The following is a 15,674-nucleotide window of genomic DNA, read 5'->3' as shown; positions in this document are numbered from 1 at the left end:
AATCTTACTATCTGATAATAAAGGATTTCGATTTCAATTTCAGCCCAGTCCGGAAGTCTTGAAAGATGTAGCTAAGACTTACTTATGGAGAATTAGATCATCCCAAGACTCCTTAAAGACTAATAAATATGTGAAAATACAGCTTCTCCCGCATCACATTGCCAGCCTGGGAAATCGGCATTAACATCATTTTCCTTTAACTTTCTATGATTCAGCTGAGCTGCCATCGGTTCCTTGTGTTACCAGCATTCCTCCGTGTTTTACTTTTCTTTTGCACCAGCTAGGAGCACGGGTCTCTGTAAATTGCCACCAAGTCCCTAATTACTAAACCGTGTCCAGTCTCCAGCAGCAGTGAAATGCCACTCTACTGGAATCAGCAGGAAGGGGTTGATGTTCCAGATGAAAGCAGGCCACCAATAAAACCTCATTAATACCTGCAGCTTCAGAGAAAGAACACGGGCCACCGCCATGCTTCAAAAATGTCAAGAGAACAGGATGACAAAGGACGCCTCCTCCCTGCTCCCCAAGCCCACCCCCCAAGGACAGACAATGTTCTAACCAGGTTGAGGGAGGACAAGGCATTCCCAAAAAGAAGCCCAAGAGGGGAAAAAAGGCACTAAGTTCAGTCTTTTTCCCCCCATAAGTCATCTGCCACCAGAAGTATGTTTGTCCCCGCAGTCTCTCATAGAGCAAAAAAAAAAGAGAGCTTCAGGTGAAAGGTTACCTACATTTATAATGTCAGGCACCGGGCCTGCCGAGGTAAAAGGTAAATGGTAATTTTATCATTAGCATGCCTGACCCCTGGCCGCCCCATATCTCACAGGAAACGTTACCAACAGCTCACCTGTCAAGACGCAAATGCTTAAAGGTCAATGAGCACAGAAATCTTCCAGAGCTCACAGCTGAATTGCTGACACCTTTTATTATTGCCGCTTAAATAAATGATTCAAGGAGCAAGATAAGGAAAGACCGGCTTCCTGGGGAGGTTCCATGATGGCTTCTTGGGGGTTTTGTTTCAAAATTGTAAACCTCTGTGCTGTGCATTGGCATCGTGGAGCAAGCCAGGCTCCAAGGCTTCATAAATATCCCTGGACTTGAAGGATTTTCAGTATTCCTCAAAAAGACACCATCCATTTGTAATGGAATTTGGCCAGGAAGTTCCCTTCCTGTTTTGCTTTTTATTCTACAGAAATTCAACATTTTCTCCTCCTTTCTATTAGCAGTAGCAGGGCAGATAGTAAGTCTGCTTTTCACAACGTCGTGTGAATATTGCACAGTTGGAAAAGCAAGAGGGATGAATGGAGATTTGAAAGGTTGTTCACTTATTTTTTTTCACAATGAAAATCATAGGTAAAAATACATCGTTTGAAAGTAAGCACGGCAGTACCTCATATGGTTCCAAATGGAGTTGCCAAGTGGTTCAGCAACACATACCACTTCCGGGGTTCTACCCAAGAGAATCAAAAGCCAAGACTCAAACAGACCCTGGTACACCATGCTCACAGCAGCGTTATTCACAGTAGTCACAAGGTAGAAATAGCTCGTGTCTATTCGTGAACAAATGGATAAACACAACCTGATGTGCACGCACGACGGAATATTATTCAGCACTGAAAAGGAGCTCAGTTCAGTTCAGTTCAGTCACTCAACCAAGTCCAACTCTTTGTGACCCCATGGACTGCAACATACCAGGTATTCCCTGTCCTTCCCTGTCCTTCCCAGAGCTTGCTCAAACTCATGTCCATTGAGTTGGTGATGCCATCCAACCATCTCATCCTCTGTTATCCCCTCTCCTTCTGCCTTCAATCTTTCCCAGCATCAGTGTCTTTTCTAGTGAGTCAGTTCTTTGCATCAGGTGGCCAAAGTATTGGGAGTTTCAGCTTCAGCATCAGTCCTTCCAATGTATAGTCAGAGTTGATTTCCTTTAGGAGTTAAATTCTGATAAATGATACAACATGGATGAATCTTGAAAACATTTTGTAAAGTGAAAGAAGTCAGACACAAAAGGACAAACGCTGTTATCACTCTACTTATATGAGATGTCCAGAAGAGGGCACGCCATAGGGACAGAAAGTAGATTGGTAGTAACTTGAGACTCAGGAAGAGGGAAGGAATTGGGGAGGAGGTCACTCAGAGGAGGGGAGCACTTTCTTGGGCTGATCAAAAAACTCTATGTCATCACAGAGCACCAAGTTGAGCTAGTTCCCAGGAGCTATCTATTTTACACGTGGTACTGTATTTATAGGCTTCTTCAGTAAGCTCGGACTTCCCTTGTGGCTCAGCTGGTAAAGAATCCACCTGGAATGTGGGAGACCTGGGTTCAATCCCTGGGTTGGGAAGATGCCCTGGAGAAGGGAAAGGCTACCCACTCCAGTATTCTGGCCTGGAGAATTCTGTGGACTATACAGTTCATGGGCAAAGAGTCGGACACGACTGGGCAAGTTTCACTTTCACTCTCACTTTTTCTTGGTAAGCTCAGGGGGTAAAGAATCTGCCTGCAATGTAGGAGACCTTGGTTCAATTCAGGAAAGTCCCCAAGAGAAGGCATAGGCGACCCACTCCAGTACTCTTGGGCTTCCCTCGTGGCTTAGCTGGTAAAGAATCAGAGAAGGGAAAGGCTGCCCACTCCAGTGTTCTGGCCTGGCCGCATAGTCCATGGGGTCGCCAAGAGTCAGACACTGAGCGACTTGCATTTTCCAGTATTCTTGGGCTTCCCTGGTGGCTAAGACAATAAAGAATCCGCCTGCAATGTGGGAGACCTGGGTTCGACCCTGGGTTGGGGAAATCCCCTTGAAATGGCAATCCACTCCACTATTCTTGCCGGGGAAATCCCATGGACAGAGGAGCCTGGCGGGCTTCAGTCTGCAGGGTCGCAGAGAGTTGAACGTGACAGCAAGTGAGCCCAGCACGGTGTCTATATGTCAATTTCACCTCCCAGCGCATCCCACCCCCCTTCCTCCTCTGTGCCCACTTGTCCGTTCCCTATGCCTGTGTCTCTCTTCCTGCCCTGGACGTGGGGGACAGAGGAGCGGACATAGGTATACATGTTACTGACCCACTTTGCTCTGTAACAGAAACTAACACAACATTTTGAAGCAATTATACTCCCATAAAAAAATTAAAATAAATTTCAGATTGCTACATACTTTTTTAATGATCTAAAACCGAATGTGGCAATGAATTTACAATTTCTTAAGCGTAATAAAATCCTGAAATTATGTATTTTAAATGGGTGAGTTGTCTGATAGGTGAGTCTTATCTCAATAAAACTTTTTAAAAAGAAAACAAGGTATATTTGGGTGTGAATGCTAATGTCACTGATGGAATCAAGATAGAACTGCAAGAGAAAATACTGGTCCTTTTTATCTGGTAAATCTCATTTCCCTAAGTTGTTCTAAGCACTGCCAAAAAATACCTTGAAATGATATCCATACTATGCCTGTTTGATTCACTCGCCACAAGGATCAGAATTTAGAATAATTGACAATCGCTCTGAATTTGTGCCTGCTCAGGTAGACCAACCACAGCTGTCACGCGTTTCCAGCTCTCCACCGGGGCCAAGCTGCAGGCTCGAGTTAGGGGTTTCCCTTGGAAATGTTCCTGATGAGCCCCCAAAAGTTGGGGCTTCTAGCCTTCTGGAATTTGAGGGGAACCTGAGTTCCCTTTCACTAGTCCCATGAAAGGAGTGACATCTAAACGCGGAGCTTAGGGAGGGGTCCTGAGCGTTTCAGCTCCGTCTGAGCTCACTTTCTCAGTCTTAACTTGCCTACAGCCCACGCACTTTCTTCCCCAGGTAGAAAGCAGCCTGCAGCTTCCAGGAGGCCCATAGGTCCCCAGCTGTCTAGCACACAACTGGCGAGTTAAGCTCATGCAATTCACACAGGAAAAACAGAAAATTTTCCTTCTGGCTTTCTACTGGGTGATCTTTATCCCTTTATTTTTATCTTTATCTTTATCTTTATCCCTTCATCTCAACTGATTCAGAACCCATGTAGGAAAGGACAGTCACCACTTGTTTCCACCAAAACCCAACAGACTTTCAGTTCAGTCCAGTCGCTCAGTCGCGTCCGACTCTTTGCGACCCCATGGATTGCAGCACGTCAGGCCTCCCTGTCCATCACTAACTCCCGGAGTTTACTCACTCATGTCCGTCTAGTCGGTGATGCCATCCAGCCATCTCATCCACTGTCAACCCCCTCTCCGCCAGCCTTCAATCTTTCCCAGCATCAGGGTCTTTTCAAATGTCAGCTCTTTGCACCAGCTGGCCAAAGGATTAGAGTTTCAGCTTCAACATCAGTCCTTCCAACAGACTTTACTGGTCAGGAAAAATAGCCATCACACTTGAAGCCGTCCCCTGCCTTGTATTTAAATAAAACCTCACTCTCTTTCAAACTGCTCTATCACAGCCACATTGCTGGAGCCTGAGGCCATGCTAACAAAAAGATCACCAGAATGCCAAGTGAAAGATGGGGTTGGTCATTCCAAGCTTTATTTTTCAAGCTTCAGAGGATCATAAAAATGGGCTCAAGGAAAGAAAATACACAGAAGGGAAATCTACAAATGGTCTTAAACATAAAGTTACTAAAAATTGATTTTTTAGGCTGTCAGAATTTTATCTTCTAATTTTATCTTGAAAAACTAGCGTTAAGTTTTAGTTGCTGAGATGTGTCCGAGTCTTTGCAACCCCATGGACTGTAGCCCGCCAGGCTCCTCTGTCTATGGAATTCTCCAGGCAAGAATACTGGAGTAGGCTGCCATTTCCTTCACCAGGGGATCTTCCTGACCCAAGGATCGAACCCAGGTCTCTTACACAGCAGGAAGATTCTTTACCATCTGAGCCTTCAGGGAATTTTATCTTGAAAAACTAAAAGCAGAAGGAAATACCAACCATAAGCCTTCCATCTGAGCACCTTCTCACAAATCTTGAAGGGGATCTATTGGCAGCATCTACCTTCACAGACATCAGTGGCCATTCCATGAGGCATCGTCTGGATGCATGACCATCCAGATGATGCGGAGAAAGGACACATGTGTGTGGTTTTTTATGTTCTTTTTTTAAAACTGAAGTATAATTTATTCACAGTTTTGTATTAATCTCTGCTGTACAGCAAAGTGACTCAGTTTTATATATACATATAAACTCTATTTTATAGTCTTTCCATTATGGTTTGTCCCAGGATGTTGACTATAATTCCATGTGCTATAAACAGTAGGACATGCTTATCCATCCTTTCTATATGTAATGGTTTGCAGCCGCCAACCGCAGACCCCCAGTCCATCCCTCCCCCACTCCTCACCCCTTTGGCAACCACAGGTCTATTCTCCATGTGTGTGAGTCTGTTTCTGCCTTATAGATGGGGTCACTTGTGTCATATTTTAGATTTCACATGTAAGTGACATCATATAGTAGTTGTCTTTCTGACTTATTTCACTTAGTACAATAATCTCTAGGTCCATCCATGTTGTCGAAAATGGCATTATTCCATTCTTTTTTGTAGCCAAGTGGTATTTGACTGTGTGTTTTTGAGGGGGAAAATGATCCCAATAAACAAGGCATCAGTGTAAGTCTTCTCAGAGATTTCCCCCCAAAGAAGTAGCTCTTTGCTCTAATAACTATGTTTCTCCTCCATCTACCAGACCATCCCTTACGTCTTACAGCTTCCTCTGGACCTTCCCATTGAGTATGCACCAGAAGTGACTCAGGTCATTTCCAGAACTAAACTAAAGACTCCTACCATCCCTACGATTGCAGGATCCAGAGAGAGACCAACTGGAACTGGGGTTCCAGGCTTACTTACCCTCCTCCTCTCTTCTTCCCCTCATCATCCATCATTCTCCCCTTTCTCTCCCTGTCCAGCCCTCCACTCTACTAACCCAAATTCCCACACAAGACGTATCGCTCCCTGAGAACCACTGGTCAAGAAGCTACCGTATGAAGTGGCAGTTAGGACAAGTGTGTGTGTTAGTCGTTCAGTCCTGTCCGACTCTTTGCAGCCCCATGGACTGTAGCCGCCAGGCTCCTCTGTCCCTGGGATTCTCCAGGCAAGAACACTGGAGTAGACTGCCATTCCCTCCTCCCCTGTGATTGGGTAGGAGTGCATATTTGATTTGTTTCGGCTTGGTTCTAAGCTGGAGGTGGGGACAAGAATTAGGGAAGCTACCAGTTATTCAGTCCTGACCATTTGAGGATGATCGTCACAGGGGTTATTGTTCGGCTTCCTGGATTATTATTGGAGATAGTAGTCTGACATAAACCTGTCTTAGAGAGAGTAGGCTGGCAGCCAGGGCTGACTACTGCAGATGATGGATGGGTTTCATGGGCTGGTTGCTGCGGCTGTTTTCCTATATGCTGTGGACATCATCCACTTGTATTTATTAGCTCTCTGTCCATATACGTGAAATAAGAACTGGCTTCTGGACTCCTGGCTGACACTAAGAGTAAGGTCTGTTTGGTAAACACACAAGCTTTGGGGATGAAAAGGTGCAGGAGGAGTTGCATGAGGGCGGACATGTGCAAGGTCAAGGTCGGCCAGGTGCTCACATGGGTGGGGGTTTGGCTATCGGGGCTGGAGGCAGGCAGAGGTCCAGGCTGCTACCCCGAGGGACTGAATCCTCTGGAGAAAAGGACACCTTTTCAAGGTTCAGGGTGTGGATATGACATCCCTGGACGTGTCCTATACAGCGTGTTGGCCTCTACATTCCTTTGAGAGACAGTCGTGTAGACATCACCTCAATCTTTGATAGAGAGTCATGCGGACACCATCTCAACAAAATGCTTGGCTTCTCTCAAGTGGGAGCCAGGAGCAGAACCCCTTATTGAAGCTATTGGAAATAAAGCATGAGAAGCAGAGACTTAAAGTTTTATTTTTTAGGGACTTCCCTGGCAAGCCAGTGGTTAAGACTCTGAGCTTCCAATGCAGGGGGCACAGGTTCAATCCCCGGTCAGGGAACTAAGATCCCACATACTGCACCGCATGGCCAAAAAAATAAAAAATAAATTACATTCCAAAGATTACTTTTTATATAAAGTTCAGGTGTGCAGCATTTGAGTGTAACATTTGCCTGGACTATGGAATGCTCACCACCGCAGAGACTCGGCCCTGATGAGACAGGCGTGACCCTCGTGTCTCTTTAATAAAAAAGAGACTTGTCTCTTCTCAACCCTCCTCTGGAGTCTAGAAGACTTGACTGGAAAGGCAAATCTTTTTTTCTCCCCCCTTGACTAGTATCAGGTGTCCTATTCAGGTAGTTGGGTAAAATAGTCAAAATATTTTTATAAAGGCTATAAACGGTTTTACAATATACTTACTCTTTATGAGGGAGGCGGACATATTGGGAGTTTTCACAGCTGTGACAGACACACAGCAGAATGGCCAGGGTTTCTTATGGAGTTTTGCTAAAATGCATTAATCCTACTCACAAAGCCAAGTGTAAAATTTTAGTGGCTTCTGAAACTGTCACCTTTTTTTATGTTCCTCATCTGAAGCTCTCTGGAAGGCAATGGAATCTGACACAGCCAAACATATTTGCTTCTGTGAACCGTGTTCACAAGGTTGCCTTCGCTTACTGACACAGGGAAGAGGACCAGGGGGATGGGAGTATAAATATCGCCTTTTAAATAATTACAGCCCGAACTAAAACAGTATTATGAATGCTCTGAAAAACTTTTTCACTTAACCTGAAAGCCTTTTTGCCCAATTAAATGGTTATCTCTTTACACAGAAAAGTTCAACCACTGAAAACTTGAAAAAATTATCCAGTTTTCAAAAAGGCAAGAATGAAAATAAAATGAACTGGGACACATCAACCTTTTTTTTTTTGCAGGATCAGAGAGTAAATTTAAATTATTAGCATTCTCCTTTATAGCCAATAGCAAATAAACAGAGTTTAATGATCTTAATGATATAAATTCTTTTGAATTAACAATGTGCTAGAAAATTATAAGGAGATTCTCATTAGACTCCCACAACCAATATCGAGAGATGACTACAATTTGGCAGATGTTCTTTTTTTTCTTATTGAAATACAGTTAATTTACAATTTGTGTTCGTTTCAAGTTTACAGCAAAGTGATTCAGTTATCTGCCTATCCTCTTTTCCATTCTATGTGTATGTGTGAGTGAACTCAGTCATATCCGACTCTGCGCGACCACATGGGCTGCAGCCCGCCAGGCTCCTCTGTCCACGGAATTCCCCGGGCAAGAATACTGGAGTGGGTTGCCACTGTTTCCTCCAGGGATCTTCCATCCCCTGCATCAGCAGGTGAGTTCTTCACCACTGAGCCCCCTGGGAAGCCCCGTTTCCATTTTAGGTTATTACAAAATATGAGCTTGGTTCCCTGTGCTTTCCAGTAGGTCAGGGAGGGAGGGAAGACGGAAGTCTTTCTATCAGCTGTGTTTCCTGCATAAACCCTCTCTCTTTCGGGTGCCATTTCTGTCAGACACACCCAGTAAGTCTGCAGTCAGATTCCAGCGCGCATAAACTGCCCGATCAGAACCGAGTGCGCCTGCTTCCCCAGGTCAGGAAGACAGCCACCCTTCTGAGCTCAGCGGCCGGGCGGCCACACCTCGATTGAAACCCGACTCTGCCCTGTGCTCTGCCCGAAACTCCCTGAAGCCTCCCTCGGCCTCTGTCACGGAACAAGGACACCTCCTCAGAGGACCATGTGTTGTTCAGTCGGTCAGTCGTGGCTGACTCTCTGCGACCCTATGGACCGTAGCTCGCCAGGCTCCTCTGTCCAGGATCCTCCAGCCAAGAACAATGGAGTGGGTTGCCCATTTCCTCCTCCACGGGATCTTCCTGATCTAGGGATTGAACCTGCATCCCCTGCACTGGCAGGCGGGTTCTTTACCACTAAGCCACCAGGAAAGCTCCCCGAGAGCCATGAGCGTATATTTAAATGAGACAAGTAGGTAAAATTCTGGCACATAAAGGGCAGCTCATTTTTTTCTCCACGTTGATTTTCTCATTTTATTTGGGCATCCGAGATCAGAATCCAGCAGCCCTGGCTGGGTAGGTTCTGCATCACTGTCAGCATTCAGTCACACAAATTAGTGATAGTTTTTCCTCTAGAGGAGCCCAGAGTTTAAAAGCTTTGATGTTTTTGATCATTGACGACTCCAAAATAGGAAGTTACATTCTCAGGCAAATCCATCACCACAAAGATGCGGGGTCACGGAGCTCAGAGAGGAAACCCATCTCAGAGCTGTAGCCTTAGAAACCCACTTCTCTCCGGCCTTGGTGTCCCCCCATCCTTCCTCCCCTACTCCTCTCTCCACACGCTGGGACAAAGGCGACCCAGACACAGCTGGACAGACACAAGCCTCTGAAAGAGCTGCTCTGCATTCCAGGGAGCTCAAAGAGCTGCTCAGCATTCTGCTTTTTTTGCCCGAGGTGAGGATCAGAGCAAACAGCCATGGGGGCAGGAAAGAGGCCATTCCTGTGGCTTGCAGAGAAGAGCCCCGGGCTCAAACGGCAGCTTCTGCGACCTCGCCCCTCTCCTGCAGGTCCTGCCTTCTCCCTGGCTTTACTTACCGTGGCTGCCATCAAAGCAAAGGATGACAAGCGGTTTTAGGCAGTTTGGGAGGCGCAGAGGGGACAGGAAAGCAGGAGGGAGAGAGAGGAGAGGTAGAATCAATGGAGAGAGTTAAAATTGCATAAAAACCAGAGAGGGGGGAACTCCACCAGGAAACCACAGGACTGAGGGCCATGAAGGCTTCAGAGAGAAGCTCGAAGTTAATCTGAGCAGGTGAGGTTCACCTGGTGCCCTTTCCAAACTCTCCGTGTGGGGTTATTGTCCATGGAATGAGCTCAGCAAGGCAGAAAGACGGAGGGCTGGAAGGAGCCGTGATCACAGGTCACTGAACGCTGGCGTCAGTCGCTCTGACATTTGCACACCTGGGAGAAGAGCTGCAAAGACGCGGGCACACTTCTTTAAAGACCGAAGAAGTGTGGTGTGAGATCCATCAGCTTCCACCCTGAGACTGCCTTCCTCCCACCCTCTCCTGGAAGGGGGCGCAGACGCAAGCTCAGACAGAGCCCCTCTGGTTCAGCTGAGGCTGACTTTATTTGCAAACTCTCTCAAGGACCTGATACACATAGCGGTCCTGGCAGACGGAGGCAGCAAGCCATCTCACTTGGATTCTGAGCAAGTGCACCCTGCCGGGAAAGGGACCTGAAGCTGTCGACTCAACTCCGAGCGCAGCCGGAGACTCACGAGCCTCCAGGAACCCTGACCAAGACCCTGTGTCACCTTTTGAAGTCTGACTGGACCCAGCAGAGCCAGATCTTCCCCCTTCTGTGTCCCCATACCCTGTAATTCATACCCCCATTATATCATGGTGGTGGTTTAGTCACTAAGCCGCTAAGTCTGACTCTTTGCGACCCCATGGACTGTAGCCCACCAGGCTCCTCTTTCCATGGGATTTCCCAGGCAAGAATACTGGAGCGGGATGCCATTTCCTTCTCCAGGGATCTTCCCAACCCAGGAATCAAACCCGAATCTCCTTGATTGGCAGGCAGATTCTTTACTCCTGAGCCATCAGGGAAGCCCCTATTACATCATAAATCATGTTTATTAGAATCTGTACACATACATCTCTGTCTGCCCAATACACTATGAGCCTCTGAGAGGCAAGGAGCAAGACTCGTTCAGAGTTTATGCCTCTAGAGTTTAACACAGTGCCTGATAAGTTATAGATACTCAGCCAAAGTTCAGTGTGTAAATAGATTAAATTTAACAAATTCTAAAAGAGAGAATCTTCCTCAATTGGTCCCCACTGACACCAAAAGTAATAGGGGTAAAGAAACCAATAATTAACCCACTTTCACATTTCCACCTTACAACTTGTGTTATACTTACTAAAGGTTTCCAACATAATTTTTAAACTGCAAATATCAACAACTTTTCAAAAGAGATAGTAAATTTTTTCACTTAAATTTATTCTTGCTGCTCCCCAAAGCATCTGGGGTTTCTAGAACTTTAATCAAGAATCCCAGGGTGGGGAGATGGATGAAATGAGTGAGGAAGATTAAAAGGTACAAACTTCCAGTTATAAAATGAATAAGTCACAGCATGTCATGTTCAGCACAAGAAATACAGTCAATAACTTTGTAATAACTTTGTACGACAGATGGTAACATGATTTATCATGCTGATTATTTTTTAATACATAAAAAGTATTGAATCACTATGTTGTACATATGAAACTAATATAATGTCAATTATACTTCAATTTTTTAAAATGTCAAAGATAATTTTCAGATACAATAGTCTCTACTAATTTTCTAAAAGGCTGGTCTTTAAACTACAGAGTCTGGGTCCCGCCCCAACCTCACTGCCTTAGAGTTGACAAGAGAATGACTTAGGAATCCGTATGTTTTTAAAAAGACCAACCGGCAGGGTCACTGTTAGGATCAGAAGCAAAGCTATAAGAAAGTGGTAACGTGCTGGAAAAGTGTCATTCTTATGGTGAATTCTGTCTCAATTCTAATCATCCAGCTTATTCAGAAACGTACCTTTGAGGGCTTCACTGGTAGTCCACATCCCTGGTCCAGGAATTGAGATCCTAACAGCTACGCAGTTCAACCCAAAAGAAAGAAAAGAAATACAACTTCTTCTGGTTCCAAGAGAGTATAATCTCTCCAAGCTGAGAATAAATAAGCACTTCAGTGCCTAGCAATACAGCCAAGAATCCCACCCCAAAACTTGCAAACATCATGGTTTCCCAGTAGGGTGAGTGTCAACCCAAGAGCCCAAAGACCAATAAGCGGGGTTGTAAATCTCATTAACACAGAAAGGGGACAGAAGAAGCAGACCAGTGAGAGGCCTTGCCCTTCTGGAACCTTCCCAAGGCCTCAAGAGCACCACCTGCCCAGCTGAGGAGTGAAGGGCCAACTCCGCCGTGGTGGACAGTGCCGCCGTCTATGCACTGCAGACGTGGGACAAAGGGCAGAGGTTCTTTCTCTGCGCACACACTGGTCACCTGTGACACATTCTGACTGGGAATTACCCAATTAAGTTACTTCACTCGGCCTGGTTGGGGAACATGTAAAACAAGGTGCTCGTCCTTCTCACCTTTGGTTGAGCTGTAGATAAACTGTTGATACAGTGGATCAGCCTCTCCACCTTTCATTCTCCGTGCAGTTCTCCAAGGTCCGTTTCAGTTGCTTGTTCCTAGGCCTGCCTGCTTACGGCTGACACCCTGTGATGTTCAGTGCGTGTTCCTGTATCAGGTGTTTCAGTTCTGAGAAAGTTGTTTTCTGGGAACAGTCACACCTGCACAAGCAGCTGGAGGGACCCGAGCACAGCTAGGCTGACACTGCGCAGCACAGACGTCACTGCAGATGGAGATTCTAACAAGGTTAGCCTGTGAGGAACAATTTTATAGCCACGAGGTTTGCCAGATACAGCAAATAAACACACAGGACACACAGTGAAATTTGAATTTCTGAAAAACTTGTAATTATTTAGCTTGTGCATGCTCCAAGCAATATTTGGTATACAGAATTTTACTAAAATTATTCATCGGCTATCAGCTTTACCTGAGTCCTGGATTTTATCCAGACAACCTCGATAGTAACAGTCAGTTCTATTTCTTTCTCTGGTGACTCTCAGCTTTGGCTGCCCATTAGTAGCATCTAAAGAAATTTGAAAAAAAATCTTGATGTCAACCCAGGGAAACAGAATCCGCATGGGTGGGGTCCAGGAGACTTCTATGTTTTTAAAACTCCTGTGGAATCACAAACCTCGGCCAAAGATGACTACCACTGTCAGACTTTTATTTTTTAACTAAAGAAGGATAGACCATCACTGCTAATAGTTGTTTCTTGCGAGCTTTCTCGAATTGGGATCAAGTTTGAGCACCTCATCGAAGTCCTTATTACCAGGAAGCTATGAGCTCTGAGCTCTTCAATAAGCAAGCACTACTTGAGTGCCATGAACAGGACTAGAGAAGTGGAAATGGACACGATACAGCTCCTGCCATCCTGTACTAGACTTTTACCAGAAACCTTCCCAGAAAAAAAGCTCTTTCTTTTCAAGGAAGAACTGAGTAAAGGAGTTCAGAGTGGAATCTGAAGTATGGCAGAATGATGTCCCCAAGTATTTGTGGACACATTTCATCGGAAGCAGGAAGACTTAGTTGCTCGGCATGTGGGATCTTTGGTCCCCAACCAGGGACCAAACCTGCGTCTCCTATATTTCAAAGCGGATTCTTAACCACTGGACCACCCGGGAAGTCCTGTTCTACTCATGTTTCAATGCCACATTCACCAGCAACTTTTTTTGCCTAACACTTTAGCCTAAAATTAGCCTAACATTTAGCCTGTCTATTTCACCAAGAATCATGAAAATGAAAGTGTTCCTAGAAATTACACATCCTAGTTCAACCCGTTTATTGTATTAAGGAGGATGTTGGAGCCCAAAGAGGTGACAGGGTTCCCCTGATACCTACCAGAGAATAATCTGGTAACCAAGCCAGCACCAAACCCATGGTTCCTCATTCCCTCCCAAATGAACGTTTCAACTTCAGTATAAATACGTTGAATGAGGTATTTCCTAAGAGCGGAGTGAGAGAGATGGCAAGAAGGTATTGGATTCCTGAAATAGGCAGAGAGTCACAGAGAGAAAATGAGTAGACCCAATTCACAAATTCTGCCTCGGGCTAGACCTTTATACATTTAATATATGATCATAATAATAATAGATCTGCTCAGTCGTTCTTTTCTTCCAAGGGACTAAATTCGCCAGTTCTTTCCGATGGTCAGATAGGAATGACATTTGGGGGCAATGACATTCTATATACATCCTGCCCTTGACGTCCCAGGGTGCATCTTCCTTGAGGGTTATAATTCTTTAGCTGACTTCTAGTCTACTCCTGGTTCTCACACCAATGACTTACACCCAAGAGTGTATATCTATTATAATTGCTACCTAAAGAGAATAAGAATTACAGATAAGTAATTTTCTTTTTCTAATCTAACCCCCTGGAGGCATTTTAGCAGCTAATACGGGTGATGACAGGCATTTCTGCTATAATTTATACAATTTCATTTTTCTTAATCATGGGTTTTAGTTCTCTTACGTCACTCCCTTGAAATGGAAGCCAGATTTTTTTTGTCACTGCTTCTACACTTGTAGTCTCTTCAGCAAAGTGCTTAAAATGTCCACACAATTATGAGAAATTTAGATTAGCATCATCTCAAAACAGCTTCCCTCTAATTACCTGGAAATCCTCTGAAAACAAGTTATAAGGCATGAGTTTAGGTGCTTCAGTGGGACACCATATTTTCAATACTTAAGAGTACATAAGAAAAGTAAATAAGTGGGCCTAAATGTCCACTTATAAACAGCTATTTGCCTTGGCAAAGAAATTGGTGATTAAGAACGTATATTTAATACAATTTGTATGGTGCAACATAGAAGAAAATTTAGGAAATGCCTGGTGTGGGCTTGAATAATTCATTTTTGTGGTTCTCATATCTGACACAACGCTAGGTGTATGGAAAGATGTCAGTAAATATTGATAACTTGCATTTAATACAGTTCAGTGTCATCAAGTAAAGTAGTATTCTGATCACACCCTTAACTTCCCCATCCATTCCTTCAAAGCCAATTCATTTCAGCCAGCCTGACAAATCCAAGACAAGCTAGTGATCACCATTCAAGTCTAGACCACGATCATCTGAGATCTAGAATTGTGGGCGGCACCACCATTAATGGGTCATGAGATCAATTTAGTAGCTCACCAAACAGGATTTTGTTGGAGTGGAATGCGATGTTATAGAACAGAATGGAACAGATTGCATCTCACTCTGGGAAGAGAAAGCACTGTTTTGTACAATTCTGTTTCCCTGGATACATGGGAGCTAGCTTGTGTTGTAACAGTATTTCTTCCTGTAGTTCAAAATAAGTTTGAGGGAATCTTCTTGAACCAGGGATCAAACCTGTGTCCTCTGCACTGGCAGGCAGATTCTTATCCACTGCACCACCAGGGAAGTCCTAAAACCATGGCCTTCAAGAGAAACATAAAAATTCAAGGCCCCACAAACTGACATAGCCCTAGGATGGGAAAAAGAACTGTATACCAGCTCCAGTCACCAAAGCCAAATAAAGAAAACCCTCAGTCCATTCCTTTCAGATGAAGAAATTTCATTAAGCTTAATTTTCTGTACAGTACGTATTTTGTTTAATTTTCCTAATGTAAATTTATAATAATAGTTATGCTGTTTCAACCCTAAAGAATGGATTAGGAAATCACTGTTTTCAACTTCTCCCTAATCACTAGAGCCAGCCAAAAAAGGAACTTGGCAAGAGTGAGGAAAGATGGCTCCTTTAATAACAATATAATTTTTCTCCCCATACTCTTTCCAAGATCAGCCAAAAGAAGGGTTATTTCTAGAAATGTCTGGATATCAGTCACCATAAGGCATGCTATCCAGTGCTGGCCCATCCATGGGCCCTTAACAACTGTCTGATATCCAAGCTCTACGGCATACACTTTAATTGGACCATAATAAAACGGGATTCTAGGTGTTCATGATGAACCCATTGCACCACTAGTATCAGCAGTAAGCAGTGCTATGAATTGCCAAGGACCTACCATAGTTGTGGGCCTCCCTGGGAGCTCAGATGGTAAAGAATCTGCCTGCCAATGCAGGTGACGCGAGTTCGAT

The 15,674-nt window shown here is 44.6% G+C and overlaps 1 long non-coding RNA gene across 1 annotated transcript; it reads right to left on the bottom strand.

Annotated features, from left to right (window-relative positions):
* Positions 1-12,507: 12,507 nt before the first annotated feature.
* On the bottom strand, positions 12,508-14,785 carry LOC110122225 (uncharacterized). Its single transcript, XR_002309155.2, has 3 exons — positions 14,748-14,785; positions 13,454-13,599; positions 12,508-12,638 (listed from the first exon to the last, which is right to left on the bottom strand). It is a non-coding gene; the product is annotated as an uncharacterized lncRNA (long non-coding RNA).
* Positions 14,786-15,674: the final 889 nt, after the last annotated feature.

This window comes from Odocoileus virginianus, chromosome 27, assembly GCF_023699985.2.
Source record: "Odocoileus virginianus isolate 20LAN1187 ecotype Illinois chromosome 27, Ovbor_1.2, whole genome shotgun sequence".
NCBI lineage: Eukaryota > Metazoa > Chordata > Mammalia > Artiodactyla > Cervidae > Odocoileus > Odocoileus virginianus.
This window is presented reverse-complemented; position numbering and strand designations above follow the sequence as displayed.